This window comes from Thalassophryne amazonica, chromosome 13 (assembly GCF_902500255.1).
Source record: "Thalassophryne amazonica chromosome 13, fThaAma1.1, whole genome shotgun sequence".
NCBI classification, from domain to species: Eukaryota; Metazoa; Chordata; class Actinopteri; order Batrachoidiformes; family Batrachoididae; genus Thalassophryne; species Thalassophryne amazonica.
Genome location: NC_047115.1, coordinates 7,668,045 through 7,694,536, shown reverse-complemented (window position 1 = coordinate 7,694,536; position 26,492 = coordinate 7,668,045). Strand labels below are relative to the sequence as shown.

At 41.3% G+C, this 26,492-nt stretch overlaps 1 long non-coding RNA gene across 1 annotated transcript; it reads right to left on the bottom strand.

Annotated features, from left to right (window-relative positions):
* Nucleotides 1-392: 392 nt before the first annotated feature.
* On the bottom strand, nt 393-15,539 carry LOC117523501. The gene is made up of 3 exons (XR_004564519.1): nt 15,399-15,539; nt 8,616-8,619; nt 393-403 (listed from the first exon to the last, which is right to left on the bottom strand). It is a non-coding gene; the product is annotated as an uncharacterized LOC117523501 (long non-coding RNA).
* Between the last annotated feature and the right edge of the window lie 10,953 nt (nt 15,540-26,492).

The window sequence follows — 26,492 nt, the reverse complement described above, 5'->3', positions numbered from 1 at the left end:
CAAGTGAGTGTTCAGTTAGCTTAAGATCATCCAAATCTTGGATGGACAACATCAGATGATGTAGTTATGTAAGGGGTAGAGACGGGCAGAATGCTGCCTTCCAGAACATTGGAAATCAAAATGCTCTCATCTACTCCTTGAAAACGAACACTGGAGCATCACGCGGAGTCTGTGTGAGGAAACAGACTGAATCCAAGGAATCTGAATTTGCTGATCTGAAGTCAGTCACTCTGACTGCACCTGTGGAGCCAATATGAATAAATAAGACTTCTGATGACATTTTCCTCCATGAAGTTGAACAACAAGAGCAATGATGGTAGCATACGCTCCAACTCATGTCTTAAGTTGGTGTAGGGTTTTTTTTTTTTTTTAGTAGAGATGAATATACGAAGTCTAGAAATTACTTCTATAGCAAAAGACTGGTGCTTTAACAATGGTATATGGTGTATTTGTACCATGAAACATTCCCGCTTTATAATTGGTATGTGGTGAATTTACTCCTGATTTCAAAAAGATACTTCCTTGAGACTCCCCCAACACAGCACAAACAAATGGTTTCAGACAAGATAGGCTCTTATCGTGCTAAAACAAATACCAAGATTCATAACGGCCATATTAGATAGCAGACAGTCACAATTTTCAAACGCAACCGTCCTCTAGATTCCCTTTAATACACCACTAACAAATGGTTTCAATTGCATGAGGCATTCTATTCCACAGAGCACTGTTCCTTCCCAAATAGCAAATCAGGGCATGTTTTGAATCATCATAGTAACTTCTTGATCCATCTTTGTCAATCTTGAACAAACTTGGTATATGTAGTACATGTAGAAATAAATCTACGTTTGAAACTGTATTTTTGACTATCTATACTATCTATATTATTACTAACCCTATACTTCATTTTGAAGTCATTCATATCAATCGATCACAAATATTTTGCTTATATATACTTTGGAGCATCCACTTAGTCTCCTTCGTAATTGAGAAATGTTTTTCAGACCATGTTTTACTTGACCTTTGACCAAACTGAAAATCTAATCATCTATACATATATAACCATGCAATGTTCCCACCAAGTTGGATCCATCTAGTTGTCTTGCTTATTGATTTTTTTAATCATGATTTTTTTTTTTTAGTCTTTTTCAGACCATGTTTTCTTTTACCTTGACCTTTTACCAAATTACTCCAAAGTCTCAATACCTGCAGTGGACTCGGCTTCTTGGTTGTACAGCTATACATAGCATGCTGCTATGCAGGATAATAACATATATTCATGTAGCTGACACTTTTATCCAAAGCAACTTACAACTGAGGAATTCCAATCACACTGAAGTCCCTCTTCTTCAAGTTTCATCATAAATGCTACTTTACATACTCATCCAAACCAAAGAGTGATGACACAAAAATGAAAGCAATGCAAGGAAGAGAAAGAAAAGAAAAAAAAATAGAAAATGACAGGATGAGATCGATAAAACACCTGCAGACATTTAGAGGTCAAGCTGGATCACAACAGGATCACAACAGAAATGTATGATGCATAAAGACATTTATCACAGCCATAGCACCATACATTTTTTTTTTCTGTCCTCAAATCCGGAACTTGCACTCTTCCATTGGTCAGTGTTGTAGCTCTAATTTCTGGTTCCTGTTCAACACGTGGTAACTGGGAGAACTGATGGCACCATCATGTCCTTTCTCTTTCCCACAAATCATGGAACAAATTAATCTCCAGTAATAAAAGAATAAGAATCAACAATCTACACTACAACAATGCACAAAAATTCCAAATTAGAGCTCATTTTAAAAAAAAGAAAATCTACTCGCTTTTATTGCAGTGATTCCAACAATTCATGCCCATCTGACAATTTATTTTGTCCAATCTGCTCAAATAATAAAACATTGTGTTGTCCATCACACGTTTATTTGTGAGACTTACTTATTTTTTGGGATTTAAAATTCTTTTTAAGTAGCAGGACATGCTGTGATGTGCACATGTGCTACACTGGGTTCTTGTGCATTGTTAAGGGCCCCTTCACACATAATGCAAATATGTACAATTCAAGACAAGTCCCGTCAGAACAGCTCGTATGAGTGCACCACGAACCATCGCGCTGACGGCAGGCATGCACGATGCCCGTGTGATGGTTCATGCACCTGGGAACATATTGCACAGCTGCTGTGAAAATAATAATTTAAAAAAATACAGGTTGCCCACAGGATTCAAACCCGCACTTTCCAAAAGCTCTGGTTGCCAGTCACAAACTTTACTACTGAGCTACCATCGCTGGCCTGTGAAAGGTGCAGAAAACTGCCTGATATTATGAGGGACATGGACATATTTAAAACAAATAAAATCACACCCCATATAAAAACATCACATTATATTGAATCCCTCTTATCAAGCAGGCAATACAACTATGATCCGTCTGTTCCTCTGTAGATGACCCATAGTTACAGATGTACAGTCATGAAATGACATGCATTTGAAGCAGTTCGCTCATCTCATCATGTCCACATCTGCTGGCACATGTCCAGCCGGCCCACGCACGTGTCCTGCCGGCACGCTGCAGGACTGACACTGCGTCATGTGGAACAGAGCTCACATGGGTGACGTGACAGTCAGATCGCCTGCTGCGTGTTATGATCTGATGGTCTGTTTCAACCTTGGGGTAGCCTGTCAATAGGCTGCAGCGCGCATGCTTCCACTCGCTACAGCCCGTTGCCACAACAATATATGTTTTTATTTATGTCCATGTGATGACAGCAAGTAGACACAGGCACGTCACAGTAGGCAATTCTTAGGCCATGTCCGTCCAAACACAGTATGTGTTGTTCAGCTGGGATGTCCAGATCCACAGATCTCCACAGTCGCTTCTGTCGGTGGCCACACCTCCTGTCAGTTCAGCGCACACCAAATCAACACTCATGGGGCACTTAGACAAATTTCCCTGCCAGCATGACAGTAATCGTCTGCTGTCTGTTGTCATGTTAACAGTGCGAATGGCCACACATTTTCTAACTGCCATGTGAGCAGTGTTAGATGCTCATGCGTCTCTCCTGGAATTTAGCCAACACCTGCCGTGAGATTGTTCGATGGACTTGCACAAGGCACAATCTGTCTTTCAGCCATTAGGGTGCGCAAATAGTTGTAGCAACAGGTGTACGAGGGAGCTGCAATTTTACCCGTCCTGCTTCATACGCACTTTGTATGCAAATCGACCAGATTCGCACTATGTGTGAAGGGAACCTAAAAAGTGTGTCCCACATACAGAAAAAAGGTGGAACTGAAACAACATGCATGTTTTTGTCCTCTTCAAAGATTGACAGGTTTGATTTATACTCCAGTGTGACCTATATGCTGAAAAATACAGTAATAGTTTATTTTGTTACAACAAGAATTTTCGCTCATTATTCTGGCACAGCTTTTCAGACCACCAGGCCCCTCATGGGTTAAAATGTGGAAGCTGACAGTCCCACTTAATGCAAGTGATCCTCCTCATCGTAGCCTCCCTCAGTAGCAGCTTGTTTGATGTTCCAGCAGTACCCAAGGATCATCTGAAGAAACTGAGTACCAAGGACATCCACTAATCACCTCATGTCACTGAGTATCATCCAAGTCTCACAAGCATACAATAAGCCAGGTGACACAATAAGCCAGGTGACACCAGGATCTTGATTCTCCTGCAAAGATATCAGCATCACCAAACACATCTATCCAGCAACCTCATGACTCCATAAGCTCTTCCCATGTGCCCCTTGATTTCAAAGGATGAAGAACCCAGAGACATGTATGTCACTGTTGAGATAAGTGAATGTCTCTACAATGTCTGTCTCTCTCTGTGAAGACCACAGCATCGTTTGCAAAGTCAAGGCCAGTAAACTTTTCCTCACTAATAAAACTCCCTAAGTCACTGGTTTTCACAACAAGACCCAGCATCCAGTCCATGCAAATGTTAAACATTGTAGGAGCCAGAACACCCCCCCCCCCCCCCCCCCCCCCGATGAACACCAGTTTTCACTGGGAAAAACTGAATCTAAGTCATCTCTCCTGTCTCCAAGATTAAAACAAAGATAGTTTGCAATGCCAAGAGAACAGCATCTCCCCCCCACCTGGAGGAGCTCAGCTCCAATGCCACAGGTCCCTGGAGCTTTCCCCGCCCTCAGCTGTTTCAACAGCTTTTGCAATATCACCAAGATTTGGTGTTTCACAACTGACTGTAAAATCAGATACAAGACCTAGCAGCAGAAATGTCTAACATCCCAGCAGGAGGACCATCCTTACGGTGTGTCTCTGGATTAGTCTGCAACAGGCCAGTGGTTATGAGTCTGATTCTTGAGGCACAAGATTTCCTACAGATGTTGCACAGCAAGATGTCTCTGGAAGGTGCACTATGCTCACACAACTCTTTTTTGTTCTTGATAGTCAGTATTCTCTTATGTTCGGGAGCCTTCATTCCAGTTGAGCTTAGCTGTATCCAGTTTGGGCATGTATTCACCAGGTAGCAATGTCAGTGTCAGAGGCTTTTAGATTCACCTTCAAGTTGTCTTTGAATTATTTGCAAGGTCTTCCAGGTTTACATTGGATAACATGTCCTGTCCAGCACATTCCAATAGCAGGATTAGCCTTATACAACTGCTCAAAGCTGGCCCAATATGACACTTCAGCAAAGTTTAACAGTTTAACAGTTTATTTGTTTTGTGCATAATCAAATCAAATCAAATCAATTTTATTTATATAGCGCCAAATCACGCTATATAAAAACAGTCAAAACGACCCCCTGTGAGCAAGCACTTGGAGACAGTGGGAAGGAAAAACTCCCTTTTAACAGGAAGAAACCTCCAGCAGAACCAGGCTCAGGGAGGGGCAGTCTTCTGCTGGGACTGGTTGGGGCTGAGGGAGAGAACCAGGAAAAAGACATGCTGTGGAGGGGAGCAGAGATCGATCACTAATGATTAAATGCAGAGTGGTGCATACAGAGCAAAAAGAGAAAGAAACACTCAGTGCATCATGGGAACCCCCCAGCAGTCTAAGTCTATAGCAGCATAACTAAGGGATGGTTCAGGGTCACCTGATCCAACCCTAACTATAAGCTTTAGCAAAAAGGAAAGTTTTAAGCCTAATCTTAAAAGTAGAGAGGGTGTCTGTCTCCCTGATCTGAATTGGGAGCTGGTTCCACAGGAGAGGAGCCTGAAAGCTGAAGGCTCTGCCTCCCATTCTACTCTTACAAACCCTAGGAACTACAAGTAAGCCTGCAGTCTGAGAGCGAAGCGCTCTATTGGGGTGATATGGTACTATGAGGTCCCTAAGATAAGATGGGACCTGATTATTCAAAACCTTATAAGAAGAAGAATTTGAAATTCTATTCTAGAATTAACAGGAAGCCAATGAAGAGAAGCCAATATAGGTGAAATATGTTCTCTCCTTCTAGTCCCCATCAGTACTCTAGCTGCAGCATTTTGAATTAACTGAAGGCTTTTCAGGGAACTTTTAGGACAACCTGATAATAATGAATTACAATAGTCCAGCCTAGAGGAAATAAATGCATGAATTAGTTTTTCAGCATCACTCTGAGACAAGACCTTTCTAATTTTAGAGATATTGCGCAAATGCAAAAAAAGCAGTCCTACATATTTGTTTAATATGCACATTGAATGACATATCCTGATCAAAAATGACTCCAAGATTTCTCACAGTATTAGTAGAGGTCAGGGTAATGCCATCCAGAGTAAAGATCTGGTTAGACACCATGTTTCTAAGATTTGTGGGGCCAAGTACAATAACTTCAGTTTTATCTGAGTTTAAAAGCAGGAAATTAGAGGTCATCCATGTCGTCATGTCTGTAAGACAATCCTGCAGTTTAGCTAATTGGTGTGTGTCCTCTGGCTTCATGGATAGATAAAGCTGGGTATCATCTGCGTAACAATGAAAATTTAAGCAATGCTGTCTAATAATACTGCCTAAGGGAAGCATGTATAAAGTGAATAAAATTGGTCCTAGCACAGAACCTTGTGGAACTCCATAATTAACCTTAGTCTGTGAAGAAGATTCCCCATTTACATGAACAAATTGTAATCTATTAGATAAATATGATTCAAACCACTGCCGCGCAGTGCGTTTAATACCTATAGCATGCTCTAATCTTTGTAATAAAATTTTATGGTCAGCAGTATCAAAAGCAGCACTGAGGTCTAACAGAACAAGTACAGAGATGAGTCCACTGTCTGAGGCCATAAGAAGATAATTTGTAACCTTCACTAATGCTGTTTCTGTACTATGATGAATTCTAAACCCTGACTGAAACTCTTCAAATAGACCATTCCTCTGCAGATGATCAGTTAGCTGTTTTACAACTACCCTTTCAAGAATTTTTGAGAGAAAAGGAAGGTTGGAGATTGGCCTATAATTAGCTAAGATAGCTGGGTCAAGTGATGGCTTTTTAAGTAATGGTTTAATTACTGCCACCTTAAAAGCCTGTGGTACATAGCCAACTAATAAAGATAGATTGATCATATTTAAGACCGAAGCATTAATTAATGGTAGGGCTTCCTTGAGCAGCCTGGAAGGAATGGGGTCTAATAGACATGTTGATGGTTTGGAGGAAGTAACTAATGAAAATAACTCAGACAGAACAATCGGAGAGAAAGAGTCTAACCAAATACCGGCATCACTGAAAGCAGCCACAGAGAACGATATGTCTTTGGGATGGTTATGAGTAATTTTTTCTCTAATAGTTAAAATTTTATTAGCAAAGAAAGTCATGAAGTCATTACTAGTTAAAGTTAAAGGAATACTCGGCTCAATAGAGCTCTGACTCTTTGTCAGCTTGGCTACAGTGCTGAAAAGAAACCTGGGGTTGTTCTTATTTTCTTCAATTAGTGATGAGTAGTAAGATGTCCTAGCTTTACGGAGGGCTTTTTTATAGAGCAACAGACTCTTTTTCCAGGCTAAGTGAAGATCTTCTAAATTAGTGAGACGCCATTTCCTCTCCAACGTACGGGTTATCTGCTTTAAGCTGCAAGTTTGTGAGTTATACCACGGAGTCAGGCACTTCTGATTTAAGGTTCTCTTTTTCAGAGGAGCTACAGCATCCAAAGTTGTCTTCAATGAGGATGTAAAACTATTGATGAGATAATCTATCTCACTCACAGAGTTTAGGTAGCTACTCTGCCCTGTGTTGGTATATGGCATTGGAGAACATAAAGAAGGAATCATATCCTTAAACCTAGTTACAGCGCTTTCTGAAAGACTTCTACTGTAATGAAACTTATTCCCCACTGCTGGGTAGTCCATCAGAGTAAATGTAAATGTTATTAAGAAATGATCAGACAGAAGGGGGTTTTCAGGGAATACTGTTAAGTCTTCAATTTCCATACCATAAGTCAGAAGAAGATCTAAGGTATGATTAAAGTGGTGGGTGGACTCATTTACATTTTGAGCAAAGCCAATCGAGTCTAACAATAGATTAAATGCAGTGTTGAGGCTGTCATTCTCAGCATCTGTGTGGATGTTAAAATCGGCCACTATAATTATCTTATCTGAGCTAAGCACTAAGTCAGACAAAAGGTCCGAAAATTCACAGAGAAACTCACAGTAACGACCAGGTGGACGATAGATAACAACAAATAAAACTGTTTTTTGGGACTTCCAATTTGGATGGACAAGACTAAGAGTCAAGCTTTCAAATGAATTAAAGCTCTGTCTGGGTTTTTGATTAATTAATAAGCTGGAGTGGAAAATTGCTGCTAATCCTCCACCTCAGCCCGTGCTACGAGCGTTCTGACAGTTAGTGTGACTCGGGGGTGTTGACTCATTTAAACTAACATATTCATCCTGCTGTAACCAGGTTTCTGTAAGGCAGAATAAATCAATATGTTGATCAATTATTATATAATTTACTAACAGGGACTTAGAAGAGAGAGATCTAATGTTTAATAGACCACATTTAACTGTTTTAGTCTGTGGTGGAGTTGAAGGTGCTATATTATTTTTTTCTTTTTGAATTTTTATGCTTAAATAGATTTTTGCTGGTTATTGGTGGTCTGGGAGCAGGCACCGTCTCTACGGGGATGGGGTAATGAGGGGATGGCAGGGGGAGAGAAGCTACAGAGAGGTGTGTAAGACTACAACTCTGCTTCCTGGTCCCAACCCTGGATAGTCACGGTTTGGAGGATTTAAGAAAATTGGCCAGATTTCTAGAAATGAGAGCTGCTCCATCCAAAGTGGGATGGATGCCGTCTCTCCTAACAAGACCAGGTTTTCCCCAGAAGCTTTGCCAATTATCTATGAAGCCCACCTCATTTTTTGGACACCACTCAGACAGCCAGCAATTCAGGGAGAACATGCGGCTAAACATGTCACTCCTGGTCTGATTGGGGAGGGGCCCAGAGAAAACTACAGAGTCCGACATTGTTTTTGCAAAGTTACACACCGATTCATTGTTAATTTTAGTGACCTCCGATTGGCGTAACCGGGTGTCATTACTGCCGACGTGAATTACAATCTTACCAAATTTACGCTTAGCCTTAGCCAGCAGTTTCAAATTTCCTTCAATGTCGCCTGCTCTGGCCTCCGGAAGACAATTGACTATGGTTGCTGGTGTCGCTAACTTCACATTTCTCAAAACAGAGTCGCCAATAACCAGAGTTTGTTCCTCGGTGGGTGTGTCGCCGAGTGGAGAAAAATGTGAATGGGTTGGCGGTGTACACGGGGCTTCTGTTTAGAACTACGCTTCCTCCTCACAGTCACCCAGTCGGCCTGCTTTCCCGGCTGCTCGGGATCTGCCGGAGGGGAACTAACGGCGGCTAAGCTACCTTGGTCTGCACCGACTACAGGGGCCTGGCTAGCTGTAGGATTTTCCAAGGTGCGGAGCCGAGTCTCCAATTCGCCCAGCCTGGCCTCCAAAGCTACGAATAAGCTACACTTATTACAAGTATCATTACTGCTAAAGGAGGCCGAGGAATAACTAAACATTTCACACCCAGAGCAGAAAAGTGCAGGAGAGACAGGAGAAGCCGCCATGCTAAACCGGCTAAGAGCTAGTAGCTGCGCTAAGCTAGCGGATTCCTAAAAACACACAAAGTGAATAATGTGTAAATAATTTAGAGGTGATTCAGCAGAGGGAGTGCTTTAGTTAAGGTATGTGAAGATTACACTGTGAAACAAATCGTTATCTAGTTAACTAGATCAATCTAACTGCGCAGATTAAACAGCTAACAGATACAGAAAAACACCGCTGTGCTCCGGAACAGGAAGTGATACAATACCGCAGTGAGAGCCAACCACCAGTATATGCCTACTGGTGGTAGGCATAATAATAAACATCTCAATGCTCTTACAATAAAAATAAATAAAAATAAAAGTCAAACACATATATAATAAATAAAATATAGTATTAGCTTAAAATGCTTGTTTAAAATAATATAACTTTAAGTGTCTCTTAAAATTGACCAAATTTAGGGTTTTAATGTCACTGGGTAGAGAGTTTCACACATGTGGCGCAGTGTATGTAAAAGCTCGGGTCCCAACCTGAGTTCGACATCTAGGAGCCTTCAGGTTGAGCTGGCTACTGGATTGTAGGGTACACTGTGGGCTGTACACTTCAATAAGATCTCTTAAGTAAGGTGGTGCTAGCCTGTTCAGACATTTATATGTCAGAAGGGCAATCTTAAAGGAAATACAATATTTCACCAGTAACCAGTGGAGATCTTTCAACAACGGTGTGACATGATCGTATTGACCCCACACACCACTCTAGCTGCACAGTTTTGCAGTGTATTGATGACACACTTCGGTGCCCCATAAAGCAGGGCATTGCTATAGTCTATATTAGAGGTCGCAAAAGCGTGCACAATTCTTATTTGTCTTATTCGTTTCAACTGGTGGTAACCTTTTTGGCAGGGGTAATTCACATGATTTGTCATTCTAAGTTGTTGATCAAACATGATGCCAAGATTTTTTAGAGATTGTACTGGCTTCACATGTGAATTTCCAACTTCAATGTCATGTATTGTTGCTTTTGCAAGCTTTTGCAGCATTCCAAGTAACATGAACTCAGTTTTTGTGTCATTTATCTTCAAATGGTGAAACAGCATCCATGCTCTGACCTCCGAGATGCAAGTGCAGAGACTGTTAATGGCACTGGTCTCAGAAGTGTGGTCTCCAGGCTTATACGACAGATACAGCTGATGGCTGTCTGTGTATCCACCAACCTGGACCACTGGCAGATATTTCTCCATGATATCATACAAGGCACACAGATAACCCAGGAAGACGACCGGACCAGCACAACTTCCCTGCGGGACACCATACTTCAGTCTGTGATGATCAGAGATGGCACTGTTTATGACATGCTGGGCCCTATCCTGTAGATAGGACTGGAACCAGGAGAGTATGTTTCCTGAGATCTGAAGCTGGCTCTGGAATATGCTGGTAAGAATGTCTAAACTCACAGTATCGAAGGCTGCGGACAAGTCCAATAGGACTAATAACGTGACCTAATGTGGTGCTCCTTGTATGCTGAATTCTTGCTGGAAAATCTATCGATCTGCTTCAAATGAGCAACATACTGAGACAAACCAGCCTTCTCCACTAGCTTCAACATGTAGGACAAGTTACTGATAGGTCTGAAGTTCTTGAATATGAGTTCCAGCCCTGTCTTCTTCAACAATGGTATTATCAAAGCGATCTTCCAGTTACTAGGGAAGACACCCTCACGTAAGGAAGTCTTCACTATATCAGTAATTGGCTGGATCAATACATCAAGGCACTGTTTTAATAGAGATGTCGGTATTGGGTCTAACTGTGATGACCTGTTAATAACTTTCAAGACATCATCTATTGATAGCATTTTAAAGTCAGATGATCATCACTAGTTGCACAGCCAGAGTATTGGCACATATCAAGAATATTCTCTGACTGAATGATGGTTTCAGTGTCACTCATTATTTTATCTATTTTATCAATACAGAAATGTGCAAAGTCTTCACATAGTTGCTGGTCACTGTCAGCCTCAGGATACACAGAAACCGCAGCTCCCTCTGTGAGATTCTTGATGAACTTGAAAAGTCTTTGCTGGTCACTACCTCATTTCTGTACTTATTATTATAATGTACAGGCTTTGTTTCATTGTACCTTCTGATATACTCAGATCAAACCTGTTTAAACTTTTGATGGTCTTCAACAGTTCTTGAACCCCAAAGCAGTACGGATGGGGTTAAATAAAACAGAACTGCCCCGGCCAGGTCAGCCAGGGCTCAATGATTTGGGTGAAGGACAAGGTTATTGGGGTTAAATGTTAGATTGCAGTAGCTGTCCCTCTCTCCCTGCCCACACAGTCTTCATAATCAGAGTTTGGTTTCAGTGACATGGGAGGAAAGAGACTTGTTTGATGCTGTAGTGGTCCTCACTGTTGACCAGTGAACACACATGATAGAAGAGAGTCATGGGTTTAATCCATTTGGTCCGAGCTGATCTTCCCAAAGTGCACTCAGATGTGGTTGAAACTGTGTTTTATATGAGTATGATGTTTTATTGACTCACGGTGCAGTTTGTTGTCTAACGTGCTGTCTGTTGTTAGCTGAACTCATCTCGCTCTTCTACACGGTGTGTTTTTTTGTCACTTTACCCTCAGCAGTTGTTGGCACCTCATGTGCTTTTGATGCCTTAAATTACTGTGGCAGTGACACTGGTAGAGTAAAAAAACAAACAAAAAACAATGAGATGTGATTTGCACATTCTCACACTTGATATTTTTCACTCTTAGTTCTCTATTTTTGGAAGCGACTTTGCTCGCTGCACGTCAAAGTGCGCGGAGTCGATCCAAAACCATTTTGTGTGGTTGGAACCTAAAAGCTCAACACTGACTGTCCTTTCGCTGCCAGTGCGCTCATTCATGCAACTTTACCACAAAGCTGAACCGTTTGCTAAAATCATGATAGGGAAGGTGGGGGGTAAAGAACAAAGAACCCACAGACCTCATTTACTTTTGTAATACAATCCCTAATCAGGGATAAAAAGAAAAATGGAGGCTTGAGGCAGACTCGAGTGTTTGGAGTGCTTAATGAGATAACAGAGCACTGATGCACAAACAACACAAATTTTAGGAAAGGAAACGGCTGCAAAGGGGAGGTGGTGAAAACAAACAAATAAATTGAGGGCAAAGGAAACTCATTGTGAGGATGATTTGCTGCATAATTAAAAATCAGCCTGGTTTCAGATCTGGATTAGCAGATTGTCTCCAACATTCCAAATGTTTGAAGGACACACATGCAGGATGGATAGAATCACATAGGAGTCGGACTTTTGAGGTGCTGCTTAGGTCTCTCTGGTGGACCCTCAAGTATAGTGGGGGTGACATTGTGTCCACTTTGAGACACCCAGAGGAGGACTGCATGCATTCTGCAGGAACGCCAGTCTTATATACAGTCACCGGCCACTTTATTAGGTACACCTTGCTAGTACCTGGTTGGACCCCCTTTTATCTTCACAACTGTCTTAATTCTTCATGGCATAGATTCAACAAGGTGTTGGAAACATTCCTCAGAGATGTTGGTCCATACTGACATGATGGCATCACACAGTCACCTCTGACATCATCATCTGACATTAAGTCTTTCTCATCCACACAAATGCCACTCACTGGATATCTTCTCTTTTTTTGGACCATTCTCAGTAAACCCTACAGATGGTTGTGTGTGAAAATCCCAGTGGGTCAGCAGTTCAAAGTCTTTTAAATCCCCTTTCTTCCCCATTCTGATGCACAGTTTGAACTTCAGCAAGTTGTCTTCACCACGTCTAGATGTCTAAATGTGTTGAGTTGCTGCCATGTGATTGGCTGATGATTTATTTGTGTTAACAAGGAATTGAACAGGTGTATCTATTAAAGTGACCGTGAGTGTATACTGCCCATAGTGGCTACATTGGACATACATGGCTACATCGTGGCATTGTCACAACATAATTGTGTAGACTTCCAGCAGTGTCAAAGAACTGACATAACACCTAACGTTAGCCTGAGATGAGTGCCTCCACTGTGAGCATGAGGAATTATAACCTGCTTAAAAAAATTACATGGACCTGAGCAATGGGAACATCTTAAAGCAGTGATTCACAATGTGTTTAATCCTTCATGTTTCTTGAAAAGTCTTTAATGCCATATTATGTGATGCTAACAGGCTAAGGTTAGCAGAAAAACCTGCTAGTGTCACATAACAATACTAACGGACATCACATAGTGAGATGCTAACAGGCTCAAAAACTAGCCCACGCCACATAATATGATGCTAACAAGTGTTATTATGCAAGATGCTGAGACGCTAATGTTAGCATGAACTGAGGGCCTCAATTGTAAGCAACAGGAATCTATCATGAGATTAAAAATACTAAGAAATGTAAGATTTTTCTCAACAGAATTATTTAGAAAAATCGTATTGAACATCTTCAAGTAATTGTTATGTGTGCTGCATAAATGACCGTCTGTGTCTAGTTTAAGTTTTTTTCATTGGACACACAACCTCACTAATGAATAAACCGACACACAGATTTGGGCCTTGGGGAATTTTGGCACTGATGTTTGTCCATTGTTTGTGTTTCACCCCATTGCATTAATATGGTTTGTCGAGATCAATATATGGACTTAATAGTTGGAATAGACTTAACAGTTGTACATAAATGTGATTCATTGTGTCATTTGTCTATGTTTATATCATGGTGACATATGGAGAGGATATGGGTTTAGAAAGTCCACATTTGAATACATGGGGTGAGAATACAACAGTATCCTCGGGGTTGTGTAAGATTGTCACCGGGCTAAAAAGACAATCTTTCTGTGCACAATCCATCCTTATGGCGAGCTTTGCCAGAATTTGTTCCCTCCCATGTGATTGTGGAGGCCAGGTTTTTTTTTTTTTATGTGGTATTGTGTTTATAGTTATATTTAATTGACCTCTTTTATGTAGCCACTTTAACAGTTTTGACTTGCTTATTATTTTTACTACTGTGTCATAAAGATGCAATGTGGTTGACGACAGTGGTCTCTACACCTACATGTGCCAGATAATACTGCAATAATACTATGAATCACTGATATACTGCTATGTAGGAAATTCATCACAGGACGCTGGGTAATTCTACGGTATCAGAGTTACAATCAGACCAATTAGTTTTTAAGCCAGCATCTGTGATGGTATGGGGGTGTGTTACTGCCCATGGCATGGGCAACTTACACATCTGTTATGGCACCATCAATGCTGAAAGGTACATCCAGGTTTTGGAGCAACACATGCTGCCATCCAAGCAACGTCTTTTTCAGGGACGTCCCTGCTTATTTCAGCAAGACAATGCCAAGACACATTCTGCACGTGTTACAACAGTGTGGCTTCGTAGTAAAAGAGTGCGGGTACTAGACTGGCCTGCCTGCAGTCCAGACCTGTCATCCATTGAAAATGTGTGGCGCATTATGAAGCACACAAAACGACAACGGAGACCCCAGACTGTTGAACAACTGAAGTCGTACATCAAGCAAGAATGGGAAAGAATCCCACCTACAAAGCTTCAACAATTAGTGTCCTCAGTTCCCAAACGCTTATTGAGTGTTGTTAGAAGGAAACACAGTGGTAAACATACCACTGTCCCAGCTTTTTTCAAACATATTGCAGACATCCATTTCAAAATGAACAAATATTTGCACAAAAACAATAAAGTTTATCAGTTTGAACATTAAATATCTTGTCTTCGTGGTGTATTCAATTGAATATAGGTTGAAGAGGATTTGCAAATCATTGTATTGTGTTTTTAATTTACATTTTACACAACGTCCCAACTTCATTGGAATTGGGGTTTTGTATATATATATATATATATATATATATATATATATATATATGTGTGTGTGTGTGTGTGTGTGTGTGTGTACGTACATATATAAGTACATATGCACATATATAAACATGATTGGGATTGAAAAAGAGATAGGAGCATCTTATTTACAATGTGTGAAGTGGAATTTAGATGTGATAAGGTGACATTAGTGCAGGGATTTGTAAACAACTTGTTATTGCACATGATCTGTGGACATAATATTGCATGTGGTTATTTCACAGTGTTATTGTACAGTCTGACAGCAGCAGGGAGGGACTGAGGGTGCCTCAGTCTGTCACTGAACAAGCTGCTCATCTCCACTACAGTCCGGTGCAGAGGGTGAAAGGAGTTGTCCATGATGGATTTGAACTTGGCTAACATATATATATATATATATATAAATGTGCGTACATATATAAGTACATATGCAGATTCCAGAAACACAGAATGAGATGTTATTATTCTTGTGCGAGCACATCCGCTTGGTAAACTTGTTAGTGAATGGTGGATGGCGGACTTGAAGGGGAGTTGATTTTACGGGTACGCATCATCAGTAGTGTTCTTCTGGGTCATAGGGTGTTTCGGCCCTTAACACTATACACCCTCTCCAGAGGCGGCCAGCTGCAGGATGATCAGACCTAAGCTTGCGACCCAAGCCCAATTAGCCCTGAAAGTCACCTTGATGGCAGATCTCTAAGGGGACTATGCATGGCAGGGGCGTCCGGTTCCCTGAGTCAGGCCTGGACTGGCTGACCGCATACCTCCTGTTGCACTACTTAGGGGCCCAATTGGGGTCCTTCCTCTTCAGCCAGAGCCACTGGCTGCTCCTTTCGGCTGCCTCTGATGCGGCTTTGATGGCTGTGCGCAGGTTCTGGCCCCTGATTCCCAAGTCCCTCAGGAGTTTTGTGGTAGATATTCCCACGAAGCCTCTGCACCCAACCTCCACAGGGCGAACTTCTTCTGCAAGAAGAAGTCAATGCGAGGCCCCTGACGCTCATTACTCAAGCACTTTTTCTTTCCCTGGTGAATCCTCAACCCCCGAGAGGATGTTATTTTCCTCCAACCACAGGTATATATCTGCAGCTTGTGGCCCGTTGCTGTAACATGGCTTGTGCTGGTTGCTGTGGTGTTTTCTTGCACTGTGCTTTCACACATATAAACATGATTGGGATTGCAAAAAAGAGATAGGAACATCTTATTTACAATGTGTGAAATGGAATTTAGATATGATAAGTTGACATTAGTGCAGGGATTTGTAAACAAGTTGTTACTGCACATGATTTGTGGACATATTATTGCATGTGATTTCAGATTTCAAGCATTTATTGTCATTGCCACAAAGAACAACGAAATTACGTCTGGAGCATCCACATGCATAGTTAAAAAGAGCAACCAGTGCAATAAATAACCCCTAAATACCCCAAGTAACATCTGTACAGTGACATTTGACAGCAATATAAAAACATGATATTGATAAAATGCATTAAAAGGTAAGAACAGACCAATAAATAAATATAAAAATGGTGACACTGTGCAGCAATGCAGAAACCAGTTCAATACTATTAATTGATGGCTATAATCCACGGAAGGAGGGACATAGGGGGAAGATGTGGTTATTTCACAGTGTTATTGAACGACCTGCGGTATCATTCCTTCTTGCACTGAGGGTGCCTCAGCCTGTCATTGAATGAGCTGCTCAGCTCCACTACAGTCTGGTGCAGAGGGTGAGAGGAGTTGTCCATGATAGATTTGAACTTGGCTAACATATATATATATATATATATATATATATACGAGGTCTATTAGAAAAGTATCCGACCTTATTATTTTTTCAAAAACCATATGGATTTGAATCACGTGTGATTACATCAGACATGCTTGAACCCTCGTGGGCATGCAAGAGTTTTTTCATGCCTGTCGGTTACGTCATTCGCCTGTGGGCAGTCTTTGAGTGAGGAGTCGTCCACCCGCTCGTTGATTTTTTTCATTGTTTAGGAATGGCTCAGAGACTGTTGCTTTGTTTGATAAAAAATTTTTCAAAACTGTAAGGCACAACTGAGTGGACACCATTCAATAAATTCAGCTGGTTTTCGGTAAAAATTTTAACGGCTGATGAGAGATTTTGGTCTGGTAGTGTCGCTTTAAGGACGGTCCACGGCGCCTGATGGCGATCTGCGCTTCGAGGCAGCAGCGTCTCGCCGTTTCAAGTTGAAAACTTCCACATTTCAGGCTCTGTTGACGCAGTAAGTCGTCAGAGAACAGAGAACTTTCAGAAGAAGTCGGCATGAGGAGTTTATTCGGTCATTTTGTAATGAAAGAACGTGCGGGCAGAGTCGCATGTCGGGCCGGACCCGACGGCAGGAAAAACACCTCCGTTGGAAATCTTAACGGGCAAGTTGGAACATGCCCAAGCTGTTAAACAATTTCTCAGTTACTCACTTGTTGAAAGCCATTAAAAGCCGCCTGAATTCTACAAATGGTTTTCAACACAGAGGTGTTTTTCCTGTCGCGGTGCACACAGATTTGCCGAGTCGTCACGGAAATGACTCGGCGAATTTGCGCGTACGTCTTTCATTAAAAAAATGTCCTTAAACAGTGGAATGTCCGCATAAATTCCTCATGCCGGCCTCTTCTGAATCTTCTCTGTTCTCTCACGATGTCCTGGGTGAATTAAGCCTTAAATTAGGATGTTTTAAGCTCGAAACAGGCCGACGACAGCGCCTGGACGCGCTGCAGGACGTCCCGCTCCGTGGGAAGTCCTTACACCGACAGAAACACCCCATAATCTCTCATCAGCCGTTAAACTTTTCACAGAAAACCAGCTTAATTTCTCGAATAGTGTCCACTCGGATATTCCTCACAGGTCCAGAAAAAATTTTGATAAAGCAACGCGCGCCGTCTCGAGCAGCGTGTGAAACAAAGGAATTCAGCCGAGAGGGCGGGACCACATCTCACTCAAGGCCTGCCCACAGGGAAATGACGTCACCGACACGCGTGAAAAAACTCACGCATGCGCACGAGGGTTCAAGCATGATTGGTGTAATCGCATGTCATTCAAATCCATATAGTTAAAAAAAAATAAATAAAAGGGTCGGTTTATTATCTAAGAGACCTCGTATATATATATATATATATATATATATTCAATTCAAATCCCACCCCTGCCACATTTCTCCATGTAATGTGGAGTTGCGTCAGGAAGGGCATCCAGCGTAAAACCTATGCAATTCAACATGCAGATCCACCTTGGATTTGCTGTGGCAACCCCGAGTTGCAAACAAGGTAGCAGCTGCAGGGACTTACTTTACAATTTCACCAACATAAAGGTAAATTGTGTTACATTTGTCTGAGTATCCTTGAAATAAAATGACTTTTTTTTTCAACCTTATTTTTAAAGTAATGACTTCTGGGTTCTATTGCTCTACAACATTTTCCTGAGCACGAGACGAAACCCAAGATATGCCCACACATCAGGCAGCTGCAGCCGGCAGATTAGTACTGTCAGGAAGTGGGGATGGTGGCCAGTCAGGACCCCAGCAGGTTCCATATAACAGTGGGTTTGTTGATGTACGGCCCCAGTGAAATGAGGTAACGTGTGGTGAGTTTTTGTGGGATTGACAGCTGCCGTGTTACCAGTGTGGAGCCCCTCATAAATGACAATAATGTCATTACTGCAAGTTTCAATTATTTTAGAAAATCAGTCACTGGGTAGCAGTCTGTGGTCATGTGACAAACATATTATCAGGACGCATTATTCCCCATCATGGAGTGGAAAAGAGGGAAATGGGCACTGAGTTCCATCTGCACATCTATCTGTCTGCTTTCTGCTCATTTGTTCATCCATCCTGATCGTGTTGGAAAAACTGCAACAAAAACTAAGGAACAGAATGAAATGAAATTTACTCATTTTCTAAATTGTGTCCTCGTGTTGAATGAGTTTGAGGATGTTTGTGCTCACATTTGTGATGGAGTGAAGGTTATGCTTTCGGTTTCACAGCCAGATAGATACTGGTGATAGGTTCTGTGGCCAATCGAGGCCACAACATTTTCAAATTAAGACAACCTGAGCAAATCCAGAAATTACAGATACAAAAAAAATAGCTTCATCACTTCAACAACAGGCAGTTGCATTAAAAAAAGTCTTGCAAATTAAGAAAACATTTCCAAACACTAATATAACCTGCACCATGTGTCTGCTGCGAAAAAAAAAAAAAAAAAAACAAGTATTAATACAAGACATCAGAGGCCTGATGTATCCCCAGCTCACCTGTGGCATGAATAGATATCTACCTAGTGATTTTGATTGTCATTATGAAGTCATTCATACCAAACGATCACAAATATTTTTCTGATGAAAATTTGTTTTAGATCCATCTAGGCTTCTTGGTTGAGATATACATAAAGTTGTTTTTTTTTTTAAGACGATGTTAACGGACATTTGACTAAATTACCCCCCAAACCTAATCACCTCTGGACATCTATTCACGTAATTTTCTGTCTCTCACACACAATACCCTGCTTTGGTGGCACTCAGGATAACAATGCAAAAAGAGAGCTTAAACTGATGGATAGTTTAGAGCAGGGGTGGGCAACTTGTTCCAGAAAGGGCCAAGAGGGTGCAGGTTTTCTTTGCAGCCACTGACTCCACCAGGTGAGTTCACTGATTAACTGATTCCATCTACTCAAAGTGATATTAATCAGTGGATGTTAAACATGGTTTTGGCATCTGAATGTCACTGACCACACAGTGAACCTCCGGAAGGGACCGTCTTTGGACTTGTCTTACCTTAAAGGACTGCCACTCAAAGTACTGAACATGGCTGATAAAGATCAGGACTTGACAGAAGAGGTTACAAGTACAAGGCGGCATTTAAGCTGTGGCGAGCCGAGCTAGTCGCAGCCAGTGATACAAGATAATCACAATCCTGTGGATACCCTCATCCTGAAACTACAGTGTAGCCAACACTCTGAGTGCTCCCTCACGTGGACTTTGTTGCATTGCAGATCCTTCTGTGTTGCCAGCGTTTGACAAAGTGTTGTAAATGGGCGTCCAGTTTGCAGTCTGCATCACTTCCTGCCAAATGTTTGCAGGCATCGCACTCCAGTTCCCCAAACACCCTGAACAGAATCAGACAGTGGTTGTGGTGATAAACAGCTGCAGACACCTTGGCTAAGAATGCTCAAAATCTGAGTTCTCCTGCTGTGCCTCCACAAACTATTCACAGTGCTTCACTTTTTCCACATTTTGTTGTTACAGGTTTAAACCAAAATGGCTTAATTGTTTGTCCTCAAAACTCTACACAGAATACCCCATAATGACAATATGAACAAAACTTTTTTTGAGATTTAGGCAGTTGGAGATGGAGTGTTGTGACTAGAATTATGAATAAGAATGAGAATAAGGAATAAGACTGTAACCTAACAGAATGTGGAAAAATGGAAGTGCTGTGAATACTTTCTGGATGGACGGTACATTTTCCATTTGAAAAGAAAAAAAAAAACAAGTGTTTAATTATTCCGAATTTCAGTTGACAGCCATACCACGAAAGTAGAATTAAACCCCTGATGAGGTCAAATGAAATGCTTTAATGACAATAATAAACTGTATCTACAAAATTAATGTCAATCCTGATGACTCATAGATCTACAGGACCAAGTAGAAACAACAACACCACTGTTCAACTTAGGTTTGGTGTAAGAGAAAAGTAACTCATACCAGATCCAGCCTGTCAGGTTTACTTAACTCACCTTTTTTCAAGTGCAGGCGGAAAATGTCAGAGTAGACTTTAATAATAATTATAAGGCCATTCTGCATGTTCTAACGCAGCTCCACACTGGAGAATGAGCAGGGGTGTGTTTGATCCGTGTCACCGACCGAATGGCCGCCCCAAAAAATTGGTTCACCCTGCCTTCACTGTGCAGGCATCATTTCGGAGTTCAGCAGCTCGTCTGAGACCGAATCTCTTCACCAAAGCGATCAAATGGATTTATGTGATTATTAATCATCAGACTACAAGGTAGAACCTCTTAAATCATTCTGAAGTCTGTCTTAAGCAGAAATGAGGCCGTTTCAAGCAGAAAAAAGGCGATAATCTGTGACGTTTTGAAATGATGGACTCGCAGTGAACGCATCAACGAGCTGATGGCTTTATCTGCTATTTATGATGAAATAATGCTGAATTTATGTGGAAATGATTGTTGTAGAAAAGCTTCAGATATCTGTCGCTAAGATAGATGATGACTGGAGTGCAGTTTGAAGCAGAAATGAGGTGATAATCCATGAACCGCAACTGATGACGCATGCACAGTGAAGGCAGGGCGGACTGAGTTTTAGTGGAGACCGTTCAGTCTGCAACACTGTAACGTTCCATACTGGAATAAAGCCCACTTAACCACTTGGTCAACACCCAACAACAAGATTTGCTAGGGCACCCCCCCATCGCCGATCCAGGTGTACCCCAAGCAGGGATCATAGAGAAGTTGTATTTGACTGTCATGGACTTCCTGCCAAATGGTGGCCGTAATGCACATATCAGCTGACTGGCCTACCACCAAACCAGAAGATGAAAAAGTAGTAGTATAGTAGAAGAAGAATCCTTGTTTGCTGCAACCATATTCAGATAATCACCATTCAGTCTGCAACTACTGGTGACAGCAGAGCATCACGTTTCCAACCTAGCAGTTCTTCAAAATGTGAGTTTTAGAAATATGGATACATGTCTTATTCATTGTGGAAAAACTGAACAACATGACACCTTGTGGCACTTTTGACCAAATTTCAAGTACAAGAAATGTCAACAGATTCCTGGATGAAGCTGGCAAATTTGACATTTGTTATGTCCATTAATGTGAGGGAATTTTGAGTTATTTTGCAAAAAACTATTTTTTTTTTTTTTTTTTTTTTTGTCAAAACATATTTATAGTACCAATTAGCGGTTTTTACCAGGCATTTTCTGTATCTGGTTAGGTTGTTCTGTGCTCCATGAAAATCCTGAATTTCCTGCCATTTGGTAATCCCATTAATGAGAATACTCATTATTAAATATCATCACATATGGTCAACCTCAAAGTCAAGAAACTTGCAAACAAAGTAAAAAATCTATTTGAAAACACTCTGTGTCACTGTAATCAGTAATAAACATAATTTTACATATATTTTATTTAACACATAAGAAGGAAAGCAACTGTTTTACCAATCCATTACAATATAAATATTATAAATAATTAACTTTGAGATAATTCAAAATGTGTTCTCCACTGCACAACGCGCATGAGAGAAGCTGCAGATATTTTCTCTGTGAGTCTGGGAGCAATGAGAGATGAGTTCATCAGCCAAGTTCTGAGACCAAATGCATCATCAGCTATAAAATTATTGTTTTATATAACGTGGTGTCAAAGGGGACAAAGCACGCCGTCCAGTGGGACAAAGTGGGTCGCACTGCACGACGAATTGCTCATGAGTGCGGGGATCAAATTCATGCAAGTGTCAAGGTGGCTTTAGAGAGCTCCTTATGAGACCAAACACTCATTAGTCAAGTGAGTGCAGCAGTGTGGGAGGACAGGTACAAGCAATCAATGAACAGGCAGCGGCCAGCCATGACAACAGCTACAACAACCTCAAGAGATTTATATTTGGGGGGGGGGTGTACACAAATTGTCAATGGAGAGTGCTCCAAAATTTATGTTCAGTCTCTTGTAAATGACATTAGAAATAGTGAATTTTAAGAAACTTAATGAAAATGTCAACTGGCAGTTGAATTACCCTGTTAACGAGGTTGACTCGGAATGGAGAAGGCTCAAAGTAACAACATTCTAACTTGCAAAACTTCTCACATACAAATCTCAACACCTTTGATTGGATCAGTCACCCAAATGCCACGGTTTCCTGAAACTGAGTCAGAGCCCTTTATTAGGGGGAGTGACTGGATGGTTGAGCCTTTGTGCAGAACAACTCCAGACAGCAAATTTTAACTGCAGCCAAATCCAACATGAAGAAGTGACTCGGGGTGGAGGTCCAGTCTGAAGAGGAAATGAGGCTGAAGGGACAAACCTGCATACTATATATGCTGAAGAGGAAAACCAGGACCTCAGATTTTAGTTTGTCTGGTTTTTGCATTGAGTTCAGTGATCACACTGACAAACACGTCAGGTTGTCCAGACTGAAATGATCTTGGATGGAAACTGGTCCAAAACACATACCTGCTGTTGGTAACCTCCAGACTTTCTTTTCTTAATTCTCTGGTATAACAGCAAACGTAATACTGAAAACTTATTTCTATGAATCAAGGCAAAATTTGAGGGAAAATAGTACCAAAATAAGGGCATTGTAATGGTGCATTCACATTCTGAAGATTAGCATTCTGAAGGTTTGTCCTTGCAGAGTGAAAATTTGGCAAACGTCAACCAGCGCCGAGATCTGCCACACTCTGCAGGAGCTACTTCAGCATCAGTCAGGCAACTCTGATCTCTGTCGTGGTCCCAGAAAAACTTTCAACATGCTTAAAATATTTGACATTCATGCTAAATTGCCGGCAAGAGTCACGCTCCGTTACCACCACATCATCTCTGCTCGTACAATGTTACTGCTCCGTTCTCCTCTGTGTTCTCTGATGACCTGCCACTGCGGCTTGCCTGGATGCACCACTTCCTCTGGTTTCCTTCGGCATGAAAAAATATATTGAAATATGTAGACTTGAGGCAATATGCCGCACCTGTCTCCACGATGCACCAGTAGTAAGTAATGCAGTCGTAGAGTTACATCAAGTTTATAAAGGCAATGTCACATATAGTGGACCACACCATTCTGCTGTTGTCTTGAGCAGTGTGTGGGCATTACAAGCTATGCTCTCACCTGGTTTAGTTCTTACCTCACAGAGCGGAGCTTTTCTGTGCAGTTGGGCCACTTTTCTTCAGATGTGGCCCCACTGTCCTGTGGAGTCCCTCAAGGCCGCATTCTACATCCTATTGTTTTCCTTTTGTACATGTTCCTCTCGGCGGTATCTTTTGAAAATACCAAATATCTTTCCATTGCTTTGCTGATGATGTCCAAATTTACCTGCCACTAAGGTCATTAGGCATTGACCCAATGCAGCCATTATTAGATTGTTTGAGTGAGGTCAAATCTTGGATTAGTGCTAGCCTATTAAATCTTAATGAATCCAAGACAGACGTTATCTTGTTTGGGGGGAGCACTTCCACAGCCTGCTCTGCTGATGTCCTGGGTTCTCTGGGTCCCAACATTCACTCTTGTGTGAGGAACCTTGGGGTGATTTTTGACAGCCATTTAAATTTGATAAGCAGATCAGTGCTGTTGTTAGAACAAGTTTCTTCCAACTCTGTCTCCTAGCCAAGTCCAAGTCATATTTCTCTAGGACCGACCTTGAGAAGGTTATCCACGCCTTTGTCACAAGTAGACTAGATTATTGTAACTCGCTGTAGGTTGGCTTGGATCAGACCTCTCTAAACTGCCTCCAGCTTATTCCGAACCGCTGTTGCTTCTTTCAGAAAGAAAAGTCCGACCACATATATGCCGGTCTTGGTTATTCTTCACTGGAGTCCATTACTGGTTGATTTTAAACTTCTTTTATTGTTGTTAAAGTCCTCAATGGTCTGGCCCCAGTGTATCTTTTGGAGCTTCTTTTCCCTTACACCCTAACCAGAGCCCTAAAGTCTTCTGACCAACTGTTGCTGGAGGTGCGTAAAACCAGGTTAAAGACGAGAGGTGACAGAGCCTTTGCAGCAGCTGCCCCAGGCTCTGGAATAGTCTCCCATTTGATATTAGATCATCCCTGTCCTTGGAGACTTTTAAAACCTATTTCTTGAGTCTGGGTCTGCTTGAGGTTCTTCCTCAAGTCTCATCAGAGGGAGTTTTTTTTCCTTACCACTGTTGCCTGTGTGCTTGCTCTAGGGCAGGGGTGGGCAACGTGTTCCAGAAAGGGCCAAGAGGGTGCAGGTTTTCTTTGCAGCCACTGACTCCACCAGGTGATTTCACTGATTAATATCACATTGAGAAGATGGAATCAGTTAATCAGTTAACCTCTTGGCCCTTCTGGATGGAACAAGTTGCCCACCCCTGCTCTTGGGGTTGGTAAGGTTAGACCTTACTTATGCGCTGCGCCTGAGGCAGCTATGTTGTGCTTTGGCGCTATGTAAATAAAATAAATTAAATTAAATTATTTCCTACTACTTTTACTCGTTATTTTACCTTGTATTTTGTTTGTTTTATGCCTTTATTGTTATTCTTAATTTGTTATTCTTAATTGCATTTACTTACGACTGGGGCTAACTTGGTGCCCATTTTAGTTATGTACAGCACTTTGGTCAACTGCTGTGATTTTAAACGTGCTTTGGGGAATAAAGATTGAGTGCGCCACCATGGCACCCACCCTCTGATGGTGAAAGGTGAGCTAATTCCTATAGTAAGTCAAACACTGAGTTCCACCTTTATAACGTCGACCTCTGCTGAGCTACTCAACCTGCATAGAAGACAGGAAAATTAGAACTCCTACAGCGAGCCTTCTTCACCATTTCAGGACATTTTTAGAATCTGACAGCATCACCCACTTCATGTCATATGGGCCCTAAAGAACTTGTGAAAGACATAATGCTGTTTTTGGTTGTTGCACCTATTGTACTTGTCTCGATATTTTTTTTTCCTCAGAATGTTTTTTTTTTCTTGTTATTTGTAAAAACACAGCATGTAATTTTATTGATCACAGAATGCAGCTACAGGCACATTATTCATGTTGGACGAGGCAGAAAAACACACCCACACATAGATCTTCATTTGAGATGCAGTGACCTTTAACCTCGTTGTTGGCCATCTTGGGTTAATGAGCGTTCTCTGGCCACTTTGCTTTATCACCGAGTCTCCAGCTGTGAGCTCATATACTGCTGTGTGCCTGCATCGACTGGGTGGAAATTTCCATTTCATGCCAGGAAAAACTTGCAGAAAAGAAAGTAGAAATAGCTTTAATTTGTTGTCTTTGTCATTCTCAGCATGCTGCACAAAGTACATTTTCAAGCAAGATTTAAAAGACAATGAAAATATATTAATGATCGTATTCTCGTCAGTTTCATGGCAAGCTGCGCAAAAATAATAGGGTGGAATGGAGCTATGGAAGCAATACTTTAAGAGAATTTCACATAAATTAAATTTTTGAGCCTGATCATAGTGAGAAAATCCTGTAAAATTTAGTACTGTAGCCAGTACATTTATTTAATGCAGCCATTCCAAAAGTCAACAGTGCCACGGCCTCCTCTAAAGCTGACAAGTCTCTGCGGCCCCTCTAGCGGTACTAACTATAAAATAGCACAAACAACAATAACTATTGTCTATTTTTGTGATCATTTATTTAATTCGGATAAAACATCCATAGCAAAAATCCAATGTACAACTCTGGTTTAATTTATTTGTAATGTAGAAAATGTAAATACTTAAGTGTAATCAGGTTAAAGCATGATTAAAGCACCATAGTCGACATCTGTTTGAACATAATGAACACATACTGTTTAAAGGAATGCCTGAATTATCCATGGCCAATTATCTAAATGTGATGGCCCACATAGCACAAACGCGCAAATTCAGTCACTTGTATTTGCACCAAAGGGAACAGTGTTTCAGTCACTTCAC